This window comes from Aquarana catesbeiana, linkage group LG01 (assembly GCF_042186555.1).
Source record: "Aquarana catesbeiana isolate 2022-GZ linkage group LG01, ASM4218655v1, whole genome shotgun sequence".
Lineage (NCBI taxonomy): Eukaryota > Metazoa > Chordata > Amphibia > Anura > Ranidae > Aquarana > Aquarana catesbeiana.
The window spans coordinates 884,725,911-884,747,482 of NC_133324.1; positions in this window are offsets into that span (position 1 = coordinate 884,725,911).

Here is a 21,572-nt window from a genome sequence, read left to right on the forward strand (position 1 = left end):
TAGCCGGTACAAGCCAAGGTTCAGTGCCAGGTTGGTAGCAGGGGAGACGAGGTCAGGTGGAAGCCGAGGTCAAGACAGGTAGCAGGCAGATGAGATCCATTAACTGAGCCGAGGTCAAGGTCAGGAGGTGGGCAAGAGACAGGTCTGGAACAATCCGGATCTATAATCAAGAATCACAGGAAACACAGGAACATTGGTAACAGCTGAAAATCAAACAGCACTTCAGCCAAGGGCTGGCTTCCTTATAAAGGCCCATGCGATGTGCTAGCGGAGATGCTGGGTCCTAGAGCCCTTCTCCTGCTCTGACAGATGCTGGGTCCTAGAATCCTCTTGCTTTTGGTATCCTGACCCTCTTGCTTTAATACTTTACATTGTGAACCCAGATAAGGTCATCTATAATACTGTAATTGATCTAGGATACACTTTTGAATTTGAACTAGCAATAAAATGTACTGTTGCAGAAAAAGTGTCTGTTGTACTGTTGCAAAAAAGTGTCTTTTTTCAACTGTTTTTTTCTGCAATCTAGGCCTGAAAATAAAACATGTATTCTCAATAGTTTCTATAGTCGGCAATACAAGTAAATTGTCTTGCCATTTCTCCCAATCCACAGCTCAACACCCTTCTACAAAACTTATAGTACAACATAGATATGCAGTCCCTTTACATGCTGTCAGATAAATCACATATAATAAGATCAATACACGGTGCCTTGAAAAAGTACACACATTTTATCATGTTACAACCAAAAATGTACATTTGTTTTATTGGGATTTTATGTGATAGACCGACACAAAGTGGAACATAATTGAGAAGTGGAAGGAAAATCATAAATGGTTTTCAACATTTTTTACAAATAAATCTGAAAAGTGTGGCGTGCATTTGTATTCAGCCCTCTTTATTCTCATACCCCTAACTAAAATCTAGGGGAACCAATTGCCTTCAGAAGTCACCTAATTAGTAGACAAAGTCCACCTGTGTGTAATTTAATCTTAGTATAAATACAGCTGTTCTGTAAAGCCCTCAGAGGTTTATTAGAGAACTTTATTGAATAAGCAGCATCATGAAGGGCAACGAACACACCAGACAGGTCAGGAATAAAGTTTTGGAGAAGTTTAAAGAAGGGTTAGGTTATAAAAAATATCTCAAACTTTGAACATCTCATGGAGCACTGTTCAATCCATCATCCAAAGATAGAAAGAGTGTGGCACAACTGCAAACCTACCAAGACATGGCCATCCACCTAAATTGACAGTCTGGGGCAAGGACAGCATTAATCAGAGAAGCAGCCAAGAGGCCCATGGTAACTCTGGAGAGATCCACAGCTCAGGTGGGAGAATCTGTCCATAGGCAACTATTAGTTGTGAATTCCACAAATCTGGCCTTTGTGGAAGAGTGGCAAGAAGAAAGCCATTGTTGAAAGAAAGCCATAAGAAGTCCAGTTTGCAGTTTGTGAGAAGCCATACAGGACACAGCAAACATGTGGAAGAAGGTGCTCTGGTCAGTTGAGACCAGACTTTTACTTTTTTGGCCTAAAAGCAAAATGCCAAGTGTGGCAGAAAACTAACACTGCGCATTACCCTGAACACACCATCCCCACCGTGAAACATGGTGGTGGCACCATCATGTTGTGAGGATGCTTTTCTTCAGCAGGGACAGGGAAGCTGGTCAGAGTTGATGGGAAGATGAATGGAGACGAATACAGGGTAATCTAATGCCACGTACACACGACCGGACTTTACGGCATACTTGGTTCGGCGGACCAGACTCCGACGGACAATTCGATCGTGTGTGGGCTCCAGCGGACTTTTTTTCCCCAAAAGTTCGACGGACCTAGAAAAGAAACATGTTTCAAATCTTTTCGACGGACTCGAGACCGGTCAAAAAGTCCGCTTGTCTGTATGCTAGTCCGACGGACAAAAACCGACTCTAGGACAGCTATTGGCTACTGGCTATGAACTTTCTTGTTTTAGTCTGGTCGTACGTCATCACGTACGAATCCGTTGGACTTTGGTTGATCGTGTGTAGGCAAGTCCATTCATTCGGAAAGTCCATCGTAAAGTCCGTAGAAAAGTCCGCAGGACAAAGTCTGCCATAAAGTCCGCTCGTGTGTACGCGGCATTAGAAGAAAACCTGTTAGTCTGCAAAAGACTTGAGATTGGGGTGGAGGTTCACCTTCCAGCAGGACAGGACAAGCACTCTAAACAGACAGCCAGGGCTACAATGTAATGGTTTAGATCAAAGCATATTCATGTGTAAAGGCCCGTACACATGATCTGACTTTTTGACAACAAACATGCAAATTAGCTGTTTTGGAGCAACATCTGACCGTGTGTATGCTCCATCGGACAAACTTTTTCTGTTTCCATCGGACTTTTGTTGGCTGTGCGAATGCACAAACTTTCTGGCAACAAAAGTCCGATGGAGCAAAGTCCGACCGTGTGTACACAAAATTTTCCTATTGCGGCAAGCACGAGAGGGAATTCCCCTCTGGGGGCATACCAGGCCCTTAGGTCTGGTATGGATTTTAAAGGGAACCCCCTACGCCGAAAAAACGGTGTGGGGGTCCCCCCCAGATCCATACCAGACCCTTATCCGAGCACGCAGCCCGGACGGTCAAAAAAGGGGGTGGGGACGAGTGAGCGCCCCCCCTCCTGAGCCGTACCAGGCCGCATGCCCTCAACATGGGGGTTGGTGCTTTGGGGAAGGGGGGACCCTGCGGCTTCCCCACCCCAAAGCACCTTGTCCCCATGTTGATGAGGACAAGGGCCTCTTCCCGAAAACCCTGGCCGTTGGTTGTCAGGGTCTGTGGGAGGGGGGCTTATTGGAATCCGGGAACCCCCTTTAATAAGGGGGCCCGCAGATCCCGACCCCCACCCTATGTGAATGAGTATGGGGTACATCGTACCCCTACCCATTCACCTGGGGAAAAAAGTGTCCACAAAAAAAAACACTACACACGTTTTTAAAGTGATTTATTATGCAGCTCTGGGGTCTTCTTCCGACTTCGGGGGTCTTCTACCGACTTCGGGGGTCTTCTGCCGACTTTGGGGGTCTCTCATGCCTCTTCTCCCTCTCTCCAGTTGTTGTCTCTGCGCTCTCTGGTTCTTCTCCGGTGCCTTCTTCCTTCTGCCGGGCTCCTTCGCTATTTTCTGCTCTTTTGCCGCTTTTTTGCTAGTGGAGGAGCCCAGTCTTCAGAGATGTCTTCTTCCCTCTTCTCTTCCAGAGATGTTGACACGACAGTTGCTCTGGCTGTAATGCTGTCTGAGCGCTCCGCTATGACTTATATAGGTGGTGACCCCGCCCCCTATGACATCACAGTCCCGGAGCATGCTGGGACTGTGAGGTCATATGGGGGCATGGTCATAGGATGTCATGACCACGCCCCCTTATGACCTCACAGTCCCAGCATGCACCAGGACTGTGATGTCATGGGGGTGGGGTCACCGCCTATATAAGTCCATTGCGGAGCGCACAGAGAGCATTCCAGCTGGAGAGAGCGTCATGTCAACACCGGGAGAAGACGCCGGAGAGACCCCCGAAGTCAGAAGAAGACCCCCGAAGTCGGAAGAAGACCCCCGGAGTCGGAAGAAGACCCCCGGAGCTGCCTAATAAATTACTTTAAAAACCTGTGTACTGTTTTTTTTATTGACACTTTTTTCCCCAGGTGAATGGGTAGGGGTACGATGTACCCCATACTCATTCACAAAGGGTTGGGGGCCAGGATCTGGGGGCCTCCTTATTAAAGGGGGCTCCCGGATTCCGATAAGCCCCCCGCCCGCAGACCCCGACAACCAACGGCCAGGGTTGTCGGGAAGAGGCCCTTGCCCGCTCCCCCAAAGCACCCACCCCCCATGTTGAGGGCATGCGGCCTGGTATGGCTCAGGAGGGGGGCCCGCTCGCTCGTCCCCACCCCTTTTCCTGACCGGCCGGGCTGCGTGCTCGGATAAGGGTCTGGTATGGATTTGGGGGGACCCCCACGCCGTTTTTTTGCCACACTTTTCAGATATGTATTTGTAAAAAATGTTGAAAAACATTTATCATTTTCCTTCCACTTCACAATTATGTGCCACTTTGTGTTGGTCTATCAAATTAAATCCCAATAAAATATATTTCCATTCTTGGTTGTAACATGACAAAATGTGAAAACTTTTAAGTGGTATGAATACTTTTTTAAGGCACTGTATCTAGTAAATCAAAATCTATAAATGGTATGTGAAATCCAATTCATACCAAAATGAACAATCACATAAACATTTCAAAAAGATAGATGTTCACATATATGTTTAAGGTAAATAAAGTACATGAGTGCGGTTAACAAAAAATAAATAGCTGTGAATAAAAAGTCCAATCAAATATTCAAAGTCCAAAAATTATCCCAAGACTGGTGCTGTGAAATCACTGCCACTCATGTGTGCTCCACCACCACCTCCAAGTGCACAAAATCCTTACAGACATGGAAGAACTCTATACTATAGGAGGCCATTACAGCAGCAACAGCTTGGGTTGTATAACCCTCACCCTATACCACTAGATAGCTTCAATGATATCCAGAAGGCTCAGTTGCTTCTCAAACCCAGCTGATTAGTGCAGCTCAGAGAAAGAAAACAACAAAACAAACTCCATGTTATAATACCTTCAAAACAAGAAGTTTATTTGCACTGTAAACATACTCACAAGACATTTAAGGTATTTAACATAATAACGGGAACCCATCTGAAACCCAGCGCACGTGATGACATTACGAGTAAGCTCCACCCAATGTGTTTCCTGCCAAAGCCTATCTTCATACAAAACAAGCAGAACCCCTTATTAATCAGATCCACTCATTAACCCCTAGCAACACACATATATGTTGTATTAACCAGACACATTCCACAGCCAGGTCCCCTTATTAATGGCCAGTAGCATCTTTTATTAACAGTGCCCTCTTATTTAGCTGTGGCACACTTGTTACTAAGACTCCCCCATTCTGCAGCCAGGCTTCCTTATGTAAGGCCAGTAGCATACTTCAATAACAAGGCCCCCTTATTTACCCGGTAATGCTCTTATTACTGAGACTCCCCTATCCCACTGAGACCCAGTCTTTTAGCCAAGATCCCCCTTGACTTTTCAACCACTTGAGTGGGCTAGCTCCATGTGCTGCACTTTCTCTATTTAGTATAGGTAATGCATAGGTAATGGAAGTGAGATGGTATCTTATAATCAATTACTTCCAACAGGCAACGTGAATAGGTACTTATGGTGGTGGCACTTGGAGAGATTCTGATGACTTAGCTACAATATGGTTTCCTGCAGGTGCATGTGTCCAGGCCATGCTATGTGTGAAGCAGAGGGGTGGAGGTGCACATATTTAGGAGATTCAAAAATTTTAGACCATATGGTGTCCACCTAGGTCACAAAATTGAAAGATCAGGACATGTGCTAGAGACTAATGAAACCTACAAACCTTCAAGTAAATATTATGACTTTCATCTGAATTTCCTGATTGCCATTTCTATTCCTGAGTGAGAAACCCAGACAGCAATGAGATTAGTGGGTGAACATTACAGCTAGTCAACTAGAATTTTCAGAAAGTGGAGATCAGTGGCAACTCCTATATTTGTCACATGGCAGATTTACTTTAATGTCAGTATGTATACTTTTTTAAAAAATATATTTATAATTAACAGCAGAAATTCCTCTTTAACCTAACAAAGAAGGAATTCTATTTTATTATGACCCACAGTGTAAATCATTTTTTATTACCCTCTGATTTACATAAGGTCATGATTTCCTGTTTTGAAATATGTGTATGTGTGTGTAATTTGCCTTAGAGGCGCCCAGTAAATCTGTTGTGTCATGTAACCTTGTGGAATTTATGGTGGGGTAGGTGATTTTTTTTTCTTTGCTTTTTTGCATTAAAAAAACATTCTTTTTTGTATATGTTTTTAAAATTTATGTACAGTAATAGGCTGTGTTCTTTTATGGAGTTTAGAGCTATGATAATGCCTTATATTTGGATTCTAAAGGGGAGCCTGTACTTTGGAATCTATACCCAAACAAGGCAAGCAGAAGGACTAGTCGCAAGTGTTGCCTGTGGTCTCCCTTCAGCTAATCATTTCCCCGTTACTGACTTACTATGTTTGTTCTGCATTGTGGCTTTGATGAAGGTGGTGGCCTTGGTAGATATACATGGCTTTGATGCCCCACATGAATGTGCCAACCTCATCACATGACTGGTGGGTCATTGTTCATAAAGCAGCAGGTCAGAAATGCAGACTAAACCACTGAATTGATGAAGTAAGATCATGGTGATCCTTGCACTGCAATTCCTCAGGTACAGATTCCTCTAGCAGGAAAAAAAAGTGAGCAGAACAGTAGTGACATCACCAAATCTCACTCCAAATCTCCTGAGGCTAGGAGTCAGGTGCACAGTGCCCTAAATTTCACACTGCAGATATTCAGCCGTTTTGGAACAATAGTGCCTAGACACAGTGGGGTTCATTTACTAAAGGTAAATAGGGGGTTCACTTTGCAAGGGAAGTTGCTATTTTCAAGGAGATATTTCCTAGAGCTTAGTAAATGTGGTGCAATTTCACTTTGTAAAGAAAACCCAATCACATACAAGGAAAATAAAAAACGCATGTTTTGCTTGTATTTGATTGGATGATTGAATTCAGCAGAGATTCCCTTTTTTCACTAAAGACTGGAGAACATTCCCTTGCAAAGTTCAACATCACTTGTTGTGAAACAGTCTATTTGCCTTTAGTAAATCAACTCAGTGTAGGGCTTGTTCTCATTTGTTCAAAGACCTGAGTTTTTTTTCATTTAAAAAACACACACTTGAAGAATACAGAGTTTTTGATTTGTCCCCTTACCCCCACAACACTAGTGTGATGTGCAGTGCCCTGTAATGCGGAAAAATGTATACATACTGCATTTTTCTTTAGTGCACTTGATGGCATCATAGGTCACTGCACCACAGTACAAGGCACCATAATGCTGTGGAGAGACCTGAATGAAACTTTCAATAAAGATAAAAAAAAAGTTAACAGTACCTTTTATTGAAAAATGCAAGCGATCGCTCCTAAACACAGACACCAGCCACATGCTCAAAGCCATTGCATGCTCAAAGCCATTGTTTTAGCATGTAGCTAGTGTGAACATAGGGACGGCTGTGTTCACACCTGTTATAATGATATAACATATACAGCAACTACACAAATCATATTGTAAATTAATGTTATTAAACATTACCTTCCATTTTCAATCCGCAGCTCTGTCATTTTATGTAAAATTCAATGCAATATGGCTACCTGGAGGCGTTTTGTACAGTTGTTCTAAGGAACAACAGTGTGATGGCTCACTGATTTTCCCTACAGTTTGCATGTCAGATTTTAGATATCCTCTGCAACAACAATTTCATTTTTGGTGAGACGCTTCTAAAGGGTTAATCACTTCTAAAGGGATGCAGACCATGAGGCTTTCCTCATTAGAGCCCTGCAAGTGCATCAGCTGAATAATAATAAAAAAGTCACTCCTATTCAAAATCAGGATTCAAAAGACATAGAAGAACAAACAGATTTTTTTTCTCAGAGCAGAAACAGGCAGGAATCTGCAACAAAGTTTGGTAGCCCTTGCAATGTACAAAGATCACCCAGAGGGCATAGTTTTTTTTTTCACATATTCAATGCTATTAATTGTTGAAATATAACTAGCTTTTTAAAGTAAGGTGCACATGGAAGGGCTTTTCACAAAACAAGCACAATGCCAAAATCTCCTCGCATACAGTAGGGATGGTCCCGATGTTCGAGTCGAATGTAAGTTCAACTTGTACATTGGGTGTTCGTTTGTTTGTAGAACAAAAAGACATATGGGGAACTCGTGGGAAGTTCGCTCACCACAATGCACCCCATAATGCACTGCGAGATCACAGTGCATTGACAGCTGCTGATTGGCCAAAGCATGCACCTGACCTGTATGCTTTGGCCAATCACAGCATGATGTGCTGTGAGAGCCATGATTGGCCAAAGGCAGGGTGCCTTTAGCCAATCATGGCTCAGGGACTAAGACCACGCCCCACACTATATAAGGCTGCTACTTACACGGAGGCCATATATAGTGAATGAATGGAGATTAGGCAGGTAGTAAAGTGTAGTGTGCAGTCAGTGTAGTATATATAATACAGTGCAGAGTATATAGAGCAGTCAGTGTAGTATATATAATACAGTTCAGAGTACATTGTGCAGCCAGTGAAGTATATATAATACAGTTCAGAGTATATAGTGCAGTCAGTGTAGTATATATAATACAGTTCAGCGTATATAGTGCAGTCAGTGTAGTATATATAATACAGTTCAGAGTATACAGTGCAGTCAGTGTAGTATATATAATACAGTTCAGCGTATATAGTGCAGTCAGTGTAGTATATATAATACAGTTCAGAGTATATAGTGCAGTCAGTGTAGTATATGTGGAGGGTATATAGTGCAGAGTATATAATACATTGTATTAAAGTGGTTAAGGTGAACCCTATTACAGAATTAGAAAAAAAACGGTGTGGGGTCCCCCCCCTTGGGTCTGGTATAGATTTTAAGGGGAACTCCATGCCAAAATTAAAAAAAAACAGCATGGGGTCCCCCCAAAATCCATACCAAGCCCTTTGGGTCTGGCATAGATTTTAAGGGGAACTACTTGCCGATTTTTTTTTTAAATGGCATGGGATCCCCCCAAAATACATACCAGACCCTTATCCGAGCATGCAGCCTGGCAGGCTAGGAAAGGGGGGGACGAGCGAGTGCCTCCACCCTCCTGAACCATACCAGACCACATGCCCTCAACATGGGGATGGTGCTTTGGGGTACCTCCAAAGCACCTTGTCCCCATATTGATGCATGTTGATGGGAACGAGGACCTCTTCCCGGCAACCCTGGCCGGTGGTTTTTGGGTTTTGTGGGAGGGGGGCTTATTGGAATCTGGAAGCCCCCTTTAACAAGGGGGCCCTCAGATTCTGCCACCCCATATGAATGGGTATCGGGTACATTGTACCCCTACGCATTCACCAAAGAAAGTGTCAAGAAGTAAAAACCACAAAAGACAGTTTTTGACAATTTATTAAAAAAATAAATAAATAAAACTGTCCCACGATGTACATGCATCTTCAATCACGCCTCCCAATGGACCCGAATAATAGAAAAAAATAAAAAAAGCTCCACCTCCATTGGAGGCCTCCCAGCGACTGCTGTCTCTTCACTTTGGAAGCTCTAATATAGGCAAGGGCGGGGCCACCTGGTGATGTAACTGAATGACCCCGCCCCCTTCTAACATCATGTGACATCAGAGGGGGTGGGGTCATCTGGCTACATCACCGGCTAGTGCCGCCCTTGCCTATATAACAGCTGTCAAAGCGAAGAGACACCAGGAGGCCTCCCATGGAGGCGGAGCTTTTTTTTTTCTTCTATTTTCCGGGTCCGTGGGGCGGCATGATTGATGATGTACCCAATACCCATGCACATAGGGGGGAGGGATCTGGGGGTCCCCTTGTTAAACGCGGCTTCCAGATTCCGATAAGCCCCCCGCCTGCAGAGCCAGACAACCACTGGCCAGGGTTGTTGGGAAGAGGTCCTTGTCCCCATGTTGAGGGCCCCCCATGTTGAAAGCCACCCCTGCCCCAAAGCACCCACATGTTGAGGGCATGTGGCCTGGTACGGTTCAGGACGGGGGGTGTTAGCTCGCCCCCCCCATCCTGACCTGCCAGGCTACATGCTCAGATAAGGGTCTGGTATGGATTTTGAGGGGGACCCCACGCCATTTTTTATTTTAATTTTTTTTTCATCTATATTGCTGGGAGCCTGAAATACATTACAGCAAGCAAGTTTAAATTACATTTTTTCCTTTAGAAATGTCATTATTGCTGCGGCATGTTCTAGACATCACATAGATGTACCACTTTACAGGCAGACTAAGGGGACCCCCCAGGCATGATATTTAAAGGTATATTTCATTTTTATTGTTTTACTTTAGCCATCATTAAAATCACTGCTCCTGAAAAAATGATTGTTTTAAAAACTTTTTGTTTTGCATTGATACATGTCCCCCAACGCAATACCTGGGTCCCCATACAGTTTTTATGGCACTAACTTGCACATATGTCTTTAAAATTAGGGCTTTTGATTTTTCATGTTCGTGTACCATAGACTTTAATAGGGTTTGCATGTTCGCTAGAACTTTTGCCTGTTCGAGGTATTCTGGAGCGAACCGAACCGGAGAGGTGTTCAGCCCATCCCTACATACCAGTGTAAAAAAGAAAAAAAAACAAAAAACAAATATACGCTATTTAATAGTTTGCATTGAAAAATATTTTTAGTTCCACACATTTGCAAATTATAATGTGGAAGCCACACTACCGAGTCCTTCTGTGAAATGTGGTGCTGATTAAGGATGAGCTTGGACCCGTGTTTGACCAAACCCACAATGAAGGAAACTGTCTTTGCTGGCCCATTCATCTGCAGCTGGAGCATTCCTCACCACCCAATTGCACATACACAAAGCGACGAGGTGCTTGTGACATAACTGACCACAACCTGAACCCAAGCTAATCTCTAGTCTCTAACTAATTAATAACAAACTGGTCTATGAGAGTAATCATCTTGGAATATTTAAAGAAATGAATAAAATGAAAGCAGAAACACATCAGAAGATCAGCACAGCACAGACCTCTAGTGTTATCTAAACAAAAATGGCAACAACTCCAATCAGTATATATCTAGCTTTTAAAATGGGGTGCTCGTGAAAGGGCTTTGAGTTGTTTGGAGCAAACTCAATGCAAAAACATCCTTTTTTTTTGACTAGTTGCTGTAATATACTATGCATACCAAGGGTTTAAACATCAAAGAACAAATCTTATTTATTTTTTCTTCTATTATACATATATGTTCTATAAAGGCATGACATTGTCACATAAGGTTCATTGCCATGTTAAATTACAGAAATCTGCATTTGATTTTTTTTTTTTGGAGTGTGATAACCCCCTTGAAGGATCTCCTGAATTTATGGGCCCTCCTAACCTTCCAGCTGGTGTTTTGCCCTATATCTGCACCCATAAATCCACTCACACAACAGTGGTGATGGACAGATTTCCACTCTGTCAATATTTTACAAACTTTTAATTGTCCAGGGAAAAAAGGGTAAGAAGTACATTATATTCCAAAACCGCAGCCAAAATTTCTTCAGTAGTATCTTGCAGTATCTTTAGTCTTTGCCAAAGGCTAATGCAGATTTGTTAGGCCAAAAGGACAACTACCATTTAGTATCTTTGGCCCCTCTCACAGCCCAGATGGGCATTTTGTTGTTGTGGACCTCTAGGTTTAGTTCAGTCAAATTAATCAAATGCTTAAGAAGGACTCTTCTGTCCTTCCCCCGGGGCAAGAGGGCTGAAGAGTATGAACTGGACCTCCCAGCAGCTATATCCTACCCAGGGAGCAGGCCTATAGAATACTCAGTAGTAGCAGACAGAAGCAAACAATATCCTTGGATAGAGGAAACCCAATGAACCTGGATGATGTGAGACACACACAGTCCAGGATGGTAAGAACCCAGCTGAATTTAACTAAATTTAAACTAGGAGCACTCCAGCTTATGGCAGGGACCCTACGCAAATTTTCCACTGACCACACGTTCTTGAGGTGTGATCAAGGGAGAATGGATTGTAAAGAAGAAAGAAATGGCTGCACATCCTGAACTTCCGATTTCCTTTTATTTAGTTTCACAAAGACAACACCAAAGACACCAAACTGTGGTCACGTAGAGCACAAGATGTATGTGTGAAACGCGTTTATGTGACCATGGTTTGGTGTCTTTGGTGTTATCTTTGTGAAACAAAATAAAAGGCAATCGGAAGTTCGGGATGAGCAGCCATTTCTTTCTTCTTTCCAAGTTTCCCACGGAGGCGTGTCGGGGCTAGCACTCTGCAGGATACTCCAATCGGCCTTATCTTTGTACACCGGGAGCAGCGAGCGGTTCTTTTTCTTGTATAAGGGAAAATGGCTACATGTAACAATAGAATTGTATCATGATGGTCATTGTTAAACCCTGTAAATAGAACATGCAATGAAGTGTATTACACTGATGCCCTGTACACACGAGCGGTTTTCCCGTTGTAATAAACTCTGAAAGTTTTTCCAACAGAATTCTGCTCAAGCTGTCTTGCATACACATGGTCACACCAAATTCCGACCATCCAGAACGCGGTGACGTACAACGCGTATGACGGGACTAGAAAACGGAAGTTCAATAGCCAGTAGCCAATAGCTTTGTCTCGTACTTGCTTCAGAGCATGCGTCTTTTTTGGTACATCGGAACAGTATACAGACGAGCGGTTTTCCCGATAGGAATTGGTTCCGTCGGAAAAATTTAGAACATGTTCTCTTTCTAGGTCCATCAGAATTTTCGACGTAAAAAGTCTGATGGGGCATACACACGATCGGAATATACGATGAAAAGCTCCCGTCTAACTTTTTCTGTCGGACATTCTGCTCGTGTGTACACTGCATTAAAGTCAGCCTGGTTGGACAACGATCACATTATGTCTATGGTTTTCTTTTTTTTTAAGGCCTCTTTCACACGAGGGATCCGTATGTCCGTTTTTCATCCTTCCGTTTTCGGATGAAAAACGGACATACATGTATCCCTATGGAGCGTCGGATGTCAGCGGTGACATATCCGCTGACATCCGACCCGCTCTGATCCGAAAAGTGTAACGAAAGAAAAACCTACTTTTCCATCCGTTTTCGGATCGGATCGGGTGACGACGGACACTACGGTCCGTCATCATCCGATCCCCCATAGGGGAGAGCGGCGTTCTGACAGGTCCGTAGCTGCACAGTGTGCAGTGATGGACCTGTCATCTATCTGCTCAGCGGGGATCGGCGGAGCGATCCCCGCTGAGCAAGCGGGTGTTCACGGGGCGGATCATCACTGATCCGCCCCGTGTGAAAGAGCCCTTATATATAAACTTTATTTTAACCACTTAAGGACAGAGCCTCGTTTTGAGGTTTGGTGTTTACAAGTTAAAATCTGTTTTTTTTGCTAGAAAATTACTTAGAACCCCCAAATATTATATATATATTTTTTCTAACACCCTAGAGAATAAAATGGCGGTCATTGCAATACTTTCTGTCACACTGTATTTGCACAGCAGTCTTACAAGTGCACTTATTTTGCAAAAAATAAACTTTTTCGAATTAAAAAATAAGACAACAGTAAATTTAGCCCATTTTTTTTGGATATTTTGAAAGATAATGTTACATAGTTACATAGTAGGTGAGGTTGAAAAAAGACACAAATCCATCAAGTCCAACCTATGTGTGATTATGTGTCAGTATTACATTGTATATCCCTGTATGTTGCAGTCATTCAGGTGCTTATCTAATAGTTTCTTAAAGCTAACAATGCCCCCCGCTGAGACCACCGCCTGTGGAAGGGAATTCCACATCCTTGCCGCTCTTACAGTAAAGAACCCTCTTTAAGTAGTTTAAGGTTAAACCTCTTTTCTTCTAATTTTAATGAGTGGCCACGAGTCTTGTTAAACTCTCTTCTGCAAAAAAGTTTTATTTCTATTGTAGGGTCACCAGTACGGTATTTGTATATTGAAAATCATATCCCCTCTTAAGCGTCTCTTCTCCAGAGAGAATAAGTTCAATGCTCGCAACCTTTCCTCATAACTAAGATCCTCCAGACCTTTTATTAGCTTTGTTGCCCTTCTTTGTACTCGCTCCATTTCCAGTACATCCTTCCTGAGGACTGGTGCCCAGAACTGGACAGCATACTCTAGGTGCGGCCGGACCAGAGTCTTGTAGAGTGGGAGAATTATCGTTTTATCTCTAGAGTTGATCCCCCTTTTAATGCATGCCAATATTCTGTTTGCTTTGTTAGCAGCAGCTTGCCATTGCATGCCATTGCTAAGCCTATCATCTACTAGGACCTCCACGTCCTTTTCCATATTAGATTCCCCCAGAGGTTCTCCCCCCAGTGTATAGATTGCATTCATATTTTTGCCACCCAAATGCATTATTTTACATTTTTCTACATTGAACCTCATTTGTCATGTAGTTGCCTACCCCATTGATTTGTTCAGATCTTTTTGCAAGGTTTCCACATCCTGTGGAGAAGTTATTGCCCTGCTTAGTTTAGTATCTTCTGCAAATACAGAGATTGAACTGTTTATCCCATCCTCCAGGTTGTTTATGAAAAAATTAAATAGGATTGGTCCCAGCACAGAACCCTGGGGAACCCCACTACCCACCCCAGACCATTCCGAGTACTCCCCCTTTATCACCACTCTCTGAACTCGCCCTTGTAGCCAGTTTTCAATCCATGTACTCACCCTATGGTCCATGCCAACGGACCTTATTTTGTACAGTAAACGTTTATGGGGAACTGTGTCAAATGCTTTTGCAAAATCCAAATACGCCACGTCTACAGGCCTTCCTTTATCTAGATGGCAACTCACCTCCTCATAGAAGGTTAGCAGATTGGTTTGGCAAGAACGATTTTTCATGAATCCATGCTGATTACTGCTAATGATACCGTTCTTATTACTAAAATCTTGTATATAGTCCCTTATCATCCCCTCCAAGAGTTTACATACTATTGATATTAGGCTAACTGGTCTGTAATTCCCAGGGATGTATCTTGGGCCCTTGTTTAATATTGGTGCAACATTGGCTTTTTTCCAATCAGCTGGTACTATTCCAGTCAGTAGACTGTCTGTAAAAATTAGGAACAACGGTCTGGCAATCACTTGACTGAGTTCCCTAAGTACCCTCGGATGCAAGACATCTGGTCCCGGGGATTTATTAATGTTAAGTTTCTCAAGTCTAATTTTAATTCTGTCCTCTGTTAACCATGGAGGTGCTTCCTGTGTTGTGTCATGAGGATAAACACTGCAGTTTTGGTTACTGAAGCCCCACGATTCACTCGTGAAGACTGAGAAGAATATATTCAATACCTTCGCCATCTCCCCATCCTTTGTAACCAGATGTCCTTCCTCATTCTTTATGGGGCCAATATGGTCTGTCCTCCCTTTTTTACTGTCTACATACTTAAAGAATTTCTTGGGATTTTTTTTGCTCTCCTCCGCTATGTGTCTTTCATGTTCTATCTTAGCCATCCTAATTGCACCCTTTTTTGTTGCATTCTTTATAAAGTCTGAATGCTGAGGATGATCCCTCAACCTTGTATTTTTTGAAGGCCTTCTCCTTTGCTTTTATATCCATTTTTACATTGGAGTTAAGCCATCCAGGACTTTTGTTCGCTCTTTTAAATTTATTACCCAATGGGATACATTGGCTAATGCTCTTATTTAATATGCTCTTAAAGCAAATCCATCTCTCCGTATTCTTTGTTCCTAATATTTTATCCCAATTTATGCCTTTTAGCAAGGTTTGTAGTTTAGGAAGTTGGCTCTTTTCAAATTCAGTGTCTTTGTATTCCCTTTATGTTTCCTATTTTGGGATTTATACTGAAACTAATTGACCTGTGATCGCTGTTACCTTAATTGCCCCGTATTGGGGGGCGTGGCCTAGCACGGCATGTGAACAGATCTGTTCACCGGAGCTCCCGCTGTTAATCCTCCGTTTGATCCTCACCTCGCTTCTCCCGGTGCCCGAAACCGCAGAGACTGGTGCCCACAGCTTCCCTGTCACCCCAGGACCCAGCAGCAACCACAAATTCGGGCATGATGACCTGAGGGAATCGCGGAGATTCCGTGGCCTCAGCTGCTCCGGACTTCCAAGATGGCGCCTGGACATCTCAGAGGAGGCCACGAGGACAGGACAATAAAACAGAGCAGGGGGGTAAGTCACAGAAACCCCCTAAGACTAAAGACCAACCCAGGGATATGCTATACTACACACAGAAGCTGGCAGGCTCTGCTGATTCCACACAGACCAGTACACAGCTCCCTGCAGTGTCCATAAAGCAGGCAGGCAGGGGTGACACAGACAGGCTGGAAGACAGTGACATTATGGAATCTGTCCCTGACCCCATGTCATGCCTGTTTGATTTGCAGACGGAAGATAGCCCCCAACCTACGCTCAGTGAAATACTACATGCAGTCCACAGATGTACTGCCTTGGTGGATGACCTCAAGGAAAAATTTGGGGGGCTCAAGGAGACTGTCTCTCTCCTCTGCCAGGACATTAAAAAAATCAGGGAGAGAACCACGGCAGTGGAGGGGAAAGTAAGTGACATAGAAGACCAGATGCCCCATTTGAACAGAGATGTAAGGGGGGCCGCACAACATGCGCACCAGGCCTTTGAAAAGACTGACGACATCGAGAACCGCCTGAGACGCAACAACGCCCCTATAGTGGGGCTCCCGGAGAAAGTGGAGGGCAGGGACCCCACGGTATTCGTTGAAGGCTGGTTGCAGGAGATATTCGACAAAGAGGCCTTCTCTCCCCTGTACATGGTGGAGCAGGCACATCGGGTACCGCCAAGACCTCTCCCACCTGGAAACCCCCCTAGAGCGATGCTGGCCAGGCTCCTTAACTACCGGGACCATGAAGTTGTGCTGCGACTTGCTAGAGAGAAGGGGGCTGTGCAATATAACAGCACCAAAATTTCCTTTTATCCTGACTTCTCAGCAGAAGTGCAGCGTAGAAGATCCAAGTTTGCAGATGTTAAAAAACGGCTGCAACGACTACAGCTCAAGTATGCGATGCTATTCCCAGCCAAGCTGCAAATCACAGCCGGAGACCAGAACCACTTTTTTGAAAACGCGCAAGATGCTGCAGGGTGGCTGGACCAGAACGAACAAGACCTACGTTGTCGCAGATGCGAAAATGAGGAAGGGTGACTTCACTTGACCCATTTGTTGCAGGTTTATAGGGCACCCACATTCTACTGTCGTTAACGCTCCTTCTACAGAGGACCTTTACTTAATACCCAATATCAGTGAGTGAATCTCAATATTGTATGAGCTCTCTCCAATTTTTGTTTAACTATTCAGGTGGAATGCGATTGTGCGCCACACCTGAACTGTTGTTATGGCTTTAGTTTTTGTGCCCTGTTGGCACGGTTAGGGCCTACAGAGCCCCACATTATTTGGAAACCCCTCGCTTGGCACTGCTAGCAGGGATTGTTTTACAGGATGTCTTTTACCCCTGGACATATTACTTGGTTCGCTTTGCCCTGCAATCAAGTTTGATTCTTCACCATTGCATGAACTGCTTCATCAATTCCTCTCGTGTTCCACACTACTTGCTGTCCATTCCAGTCTGTGCACGGACTACATGTTGGAAGTCCTCGGGTACATCACCTATTACCACAGGACCTCGTTACACCTACAATAAATGGATTTGGTATTTGCAATGTCTGATACACCCATAGTGTCCTGGAATGTTCAGGGAGTGAACGATCCACTGAAAAGATCTATGATCTCAGCTGGACTGTGGAAGTTCCACCCGGCCATAATTGGCCTGCAGGAGACTCACCTGCGGGTTGATACGCTCAGTTTCCTACAATACGCTTGGGTTGGTAGGGCCTATCACTCCACCTACTCCGCATTTTCACGCGGAGTGAGTGTATTGATCCATAAAGCCCTAGTATACCAGGAATTGGATTTCCTGATAGTTATATCTGGTAGATTTGTGTTTCTGTACTGTAAATTATATACAATCACATTGATATTAGCCTTTGTATATGTGCCCCCTCCGTTCTCCAGAGAGGTATTACAGCTGTTAATTTCTTACTTAGCTAACAAACTGGATATCCCGGTATTAATAATGGGTGACTTTAATTGCTACTTGGACCCTAAACTAGACAGACAACCTCCTGTGCAGCCCCCTGGGGGTGGACGGGGCACTGCTCTTAGCCACCTACTTGCAGAGGTAGGATGGATCGATGTATGGCGCAGCCGTAATCCAGATAGTAAACAATTTTCCAGTTTCTCTAAGACCCATGGCTCATTATCTCATATCGATTTGTGCGTAGGCACCCCAAATCTGGTTGGTAACGTCCCTAAGGTGGAGTACTTCCCACGAGGAGTGTCAGATCACTCTCCAGTAGCTTTGTGGTTAACTACCCAACCCCCTAGCAACTTACCCAGGGCCCCGTGGAAGTTAAATGTTTTCTGGTTAAAGCTTTTTGCTTCGCAGGAAAGAATAGCCTCTCAGATCTGGGTTTTTTTCAGAACGCACTGGCATTTAACTGATGTTCACTTGAAATGGGAAACCTTTAACCACTTAAGGACCCGCCTCAGGCCGATGTACGTCGGCAAGGTGGCATGGGCAGGCAGAATTACGTATATGTACGTGATCTGCTTTCCGCGGGTGGGGGGTCCGATCGGACCCCCCCGGTGCCCGAGGTGGTCCCCTTTTGTCCAGCGGCGATCGGAAGTGAGGGGGAGACCATCCATTCGTGGCCCCCCCCTCGCGATCACCACCAGCCAGTCAGATCATTCCTATGCTGCTGTATGCTAAACAGCAGCAAAGGAAATGATGTCATCTCTCCTCGGCTCGGTATTTTCCGTAGGAGAGAAGACTGCAATGTGAGTGAAAACACACTACACACACAGTAGAACATGCCAGGCACACAAAACACCCCCGATCGCCCCCCAATCACCCCTAATCACCCCTCCCCCCCGGTCACACTGACACCAAGCAGTTTTTTTTTCTGATGACTGCATGGTGTCAGTTTGTGACAGTTAGTGTGGTAGGACAGTTACTGTTAGCCCCCTTTAGGTCTAGGGTACCCCACTAACCCCCCCTAATAAAGTTTTAACCCCTTGATCACCCCACGTCGCCAGTGTCGCTAAGCGATCATTTTTCTGATCGCTGTATTAGTGTCACTGGTGACGCTAGTTAGGGAGGTAAATATTTAGGTTCACTGTCAGCGTTTTATAGTGACAGGGACCCCCATATACTATCTAATAAATGTTTTAACCCCTTGATTGCCTCCTAGTTAACCCTTTCACCACTGATCACCATATAACCGTTACGGATGACGCTGGTTAGTTAGTTTATTTTTTATAGTGTCAGGGCACCCGCCGTTTATTACTGAATAAAGGTTTAGCCCCCTGATCACCCGGCGGTGATATGCGTTGCCCCAGGCAGCGTCAGATTAGCGCCAGTACCGCTAACACCCATGCACGCAGCATACGCCTCCCTTAGTGGTATAGTATCTGATCCGATCAAATCTATACTAGAGTCCCCAGAAGTTTAGGGTTCCCAAAAACGCAGTGTTAGCGGGATCAGCCCAGATACCTGCTAGTACCTGCGTTTTGCCCCTCCGCCCGGCCCAGCCCAGCCCAGCCCACCCAAGTGCAGTATCGATCGATCACTGTCACTTACAAAACACTAAACACATAACTGCAGCGTTCGCAGAGTCAGGCCTGATCCCTGCGATCGCTAACAGTTTTTTTGGTAGCGTTTTGGTGAACTGGCAAGCACCAGCCCCAGGCAGCGTCAGGTTAGCGCCAGTACCGCTAACACCCACGCACGAACCGTACACCTCCCTTAGTGGTAGAGTATCTGAACGGATCAATATCTGATCCGATCAGATCTATACTAGCGTCCCCAGCAGTTTAGGGTTCCCAAAAACGCAGTGTTAGCGGGATCAGCCCAGATACCTGCTAGCACCTGCGTTTTGCCCCTCCGTCCGGCCCAGCCCAGGCCACCCAAGTGCAGTATCGATCGATCACTGTCACTTACAAAACACTAAACACATAACTGCAGCGTTCGCAGAGTCAGGCCTGATCTCTGCGATCGCTAACAGTTTTTTGGTAGCGTTTTGGTGAACTGGCAAGCACCAGCCCCAGGCAGCGTCAGGTTAGCGCCAGTAGCGCTAACACCCACGCACGCAGCATACGCCTCCCTTAGTGGTATAGTATCTGAACGGATCAATATCTGATCCGATCAGATCTATACTAGCGTCCCCAGCAGTTTAGGGTTCCCAAAAACGCAGTGTTAGCGGGATCAGCCCAGATACCTGCTAGCACCTGCGTTTTGCCCCTCCGTCCAGCCCAGCCCACCCAAGTGCAGTATCGATCGATCACTGTCACTTACAAAACACTAAACACATAACTGCAGCGTTCGCAGAGTCAGGCCTGATCTCTGCGATCGCTAACAGTTTTTTTGGTAGCGTTTTGGTGAACTGGCAAGCACCAGCCCCAGACAACGTCAGGTTAGCGCCAGTACCGCTAACACCCACGCACGCAGCATACGCCTCCCTTAGTGGTATAGTATCTGAACGGATCAATATCTGATCCGATCAGATCTATACTAGCGTCCCCAGCAGTTTAGGGTTCCCAAAAACGCAGTGTTAGCGGGATCAGCCCAGATACCTGCTAGCACCTGCGTTTTGCCCCTCCGTCCAGCCCAGCCCACCCAAGTGCAGTATCGATCGATCACTGTCACTTACAAAACACTAAACACATAACTGCAGCGTTCGCAGAGTCAGGCCTGATCTCTGCGATCGCTAACAGTTTTTTTGGTAGCGTTTTGGTGAACTGGCAAGCACCAGCCCCAGACAACGTCAGGTTAGCGCCAGTACCGCTAACACCCACGCACGCAGCATACGCCTCCCTTAGTGGTATAGTATCTGAACGGATCAATATCTGATCCGATCAGATCTATACTAGCGTCCCCAGCAGTTTAGGGTTCCCAAAAACGCAGTGTTAGCGGGATCAGCCCAGATACCTGCTAGCACCTGCGTTTTGCCCCTCCGCCCGGCCCAGCCCAGCCCACCCAAGCCCACCCAAGTGCAGTATCGATCGATCACCGTCACTTACAAAACACTAAACGCATAACTGCAGCGTTCGCAGAGTCAGGCCTGATCCCTGCGATCGCTAACAGTTTTTTTGGTAGCGTTTTGGTGAACTGGCAAGCACCAGCGGCCTAGTACACCCCAGTCGTAGTCAAACCAGCACTGCAGTAACACTTGGTGACGTGGCGAGTCCCATAAGTGCAGTTCAAGCTGGTGAGGTGGCAAGCACAAGTAGTGTCCCGCTGCCACCAAGAAGAAGACAAACACAGGCCCATCGTGCCCATAGTGCCCTTCCTGCTGCATTCGCCAATCCTAATTGGGAACCCACCGCTTCTGCAGCACCCGTACTTCCCCCATTCACATCCCCAACCAAATGCAGTCGGCTGCATGAGAGGCATTTTCTTTATGTCCTCCCGAGTACCCCTACCCAGCGAACCCCCCCAAAAAAGATGTCGTGTCTGCAGCAAGCGCGGATATAGGCGTGACACCCGCTATTATTGTCCCTCCTGTCCTGACAATCCTGGTCTTTGCATTGGTGAATGTTTTGAACGCTACCATTCACTAGTTGAGTATTAGCATAGGGTACAGCACTGCACAGACTAGGCACACTAACACAGGGTCTCCCAAGATGCCAACGCATTTTGAGAGACCCGAACCTGGTACCAGTTACAAAAGTTATAGTTACAAAATAAAGTGTAAAAAAAAAAAAAGTAAATAAAAATAAAAACACAAAAAAATATATAAAATAAAAAAAAACAAAAATAGTTGTCATTTTATTGTTCTCTCTCTCTCTATTCTCTCTCTATTGTTCTGATCTTTTTTACTGT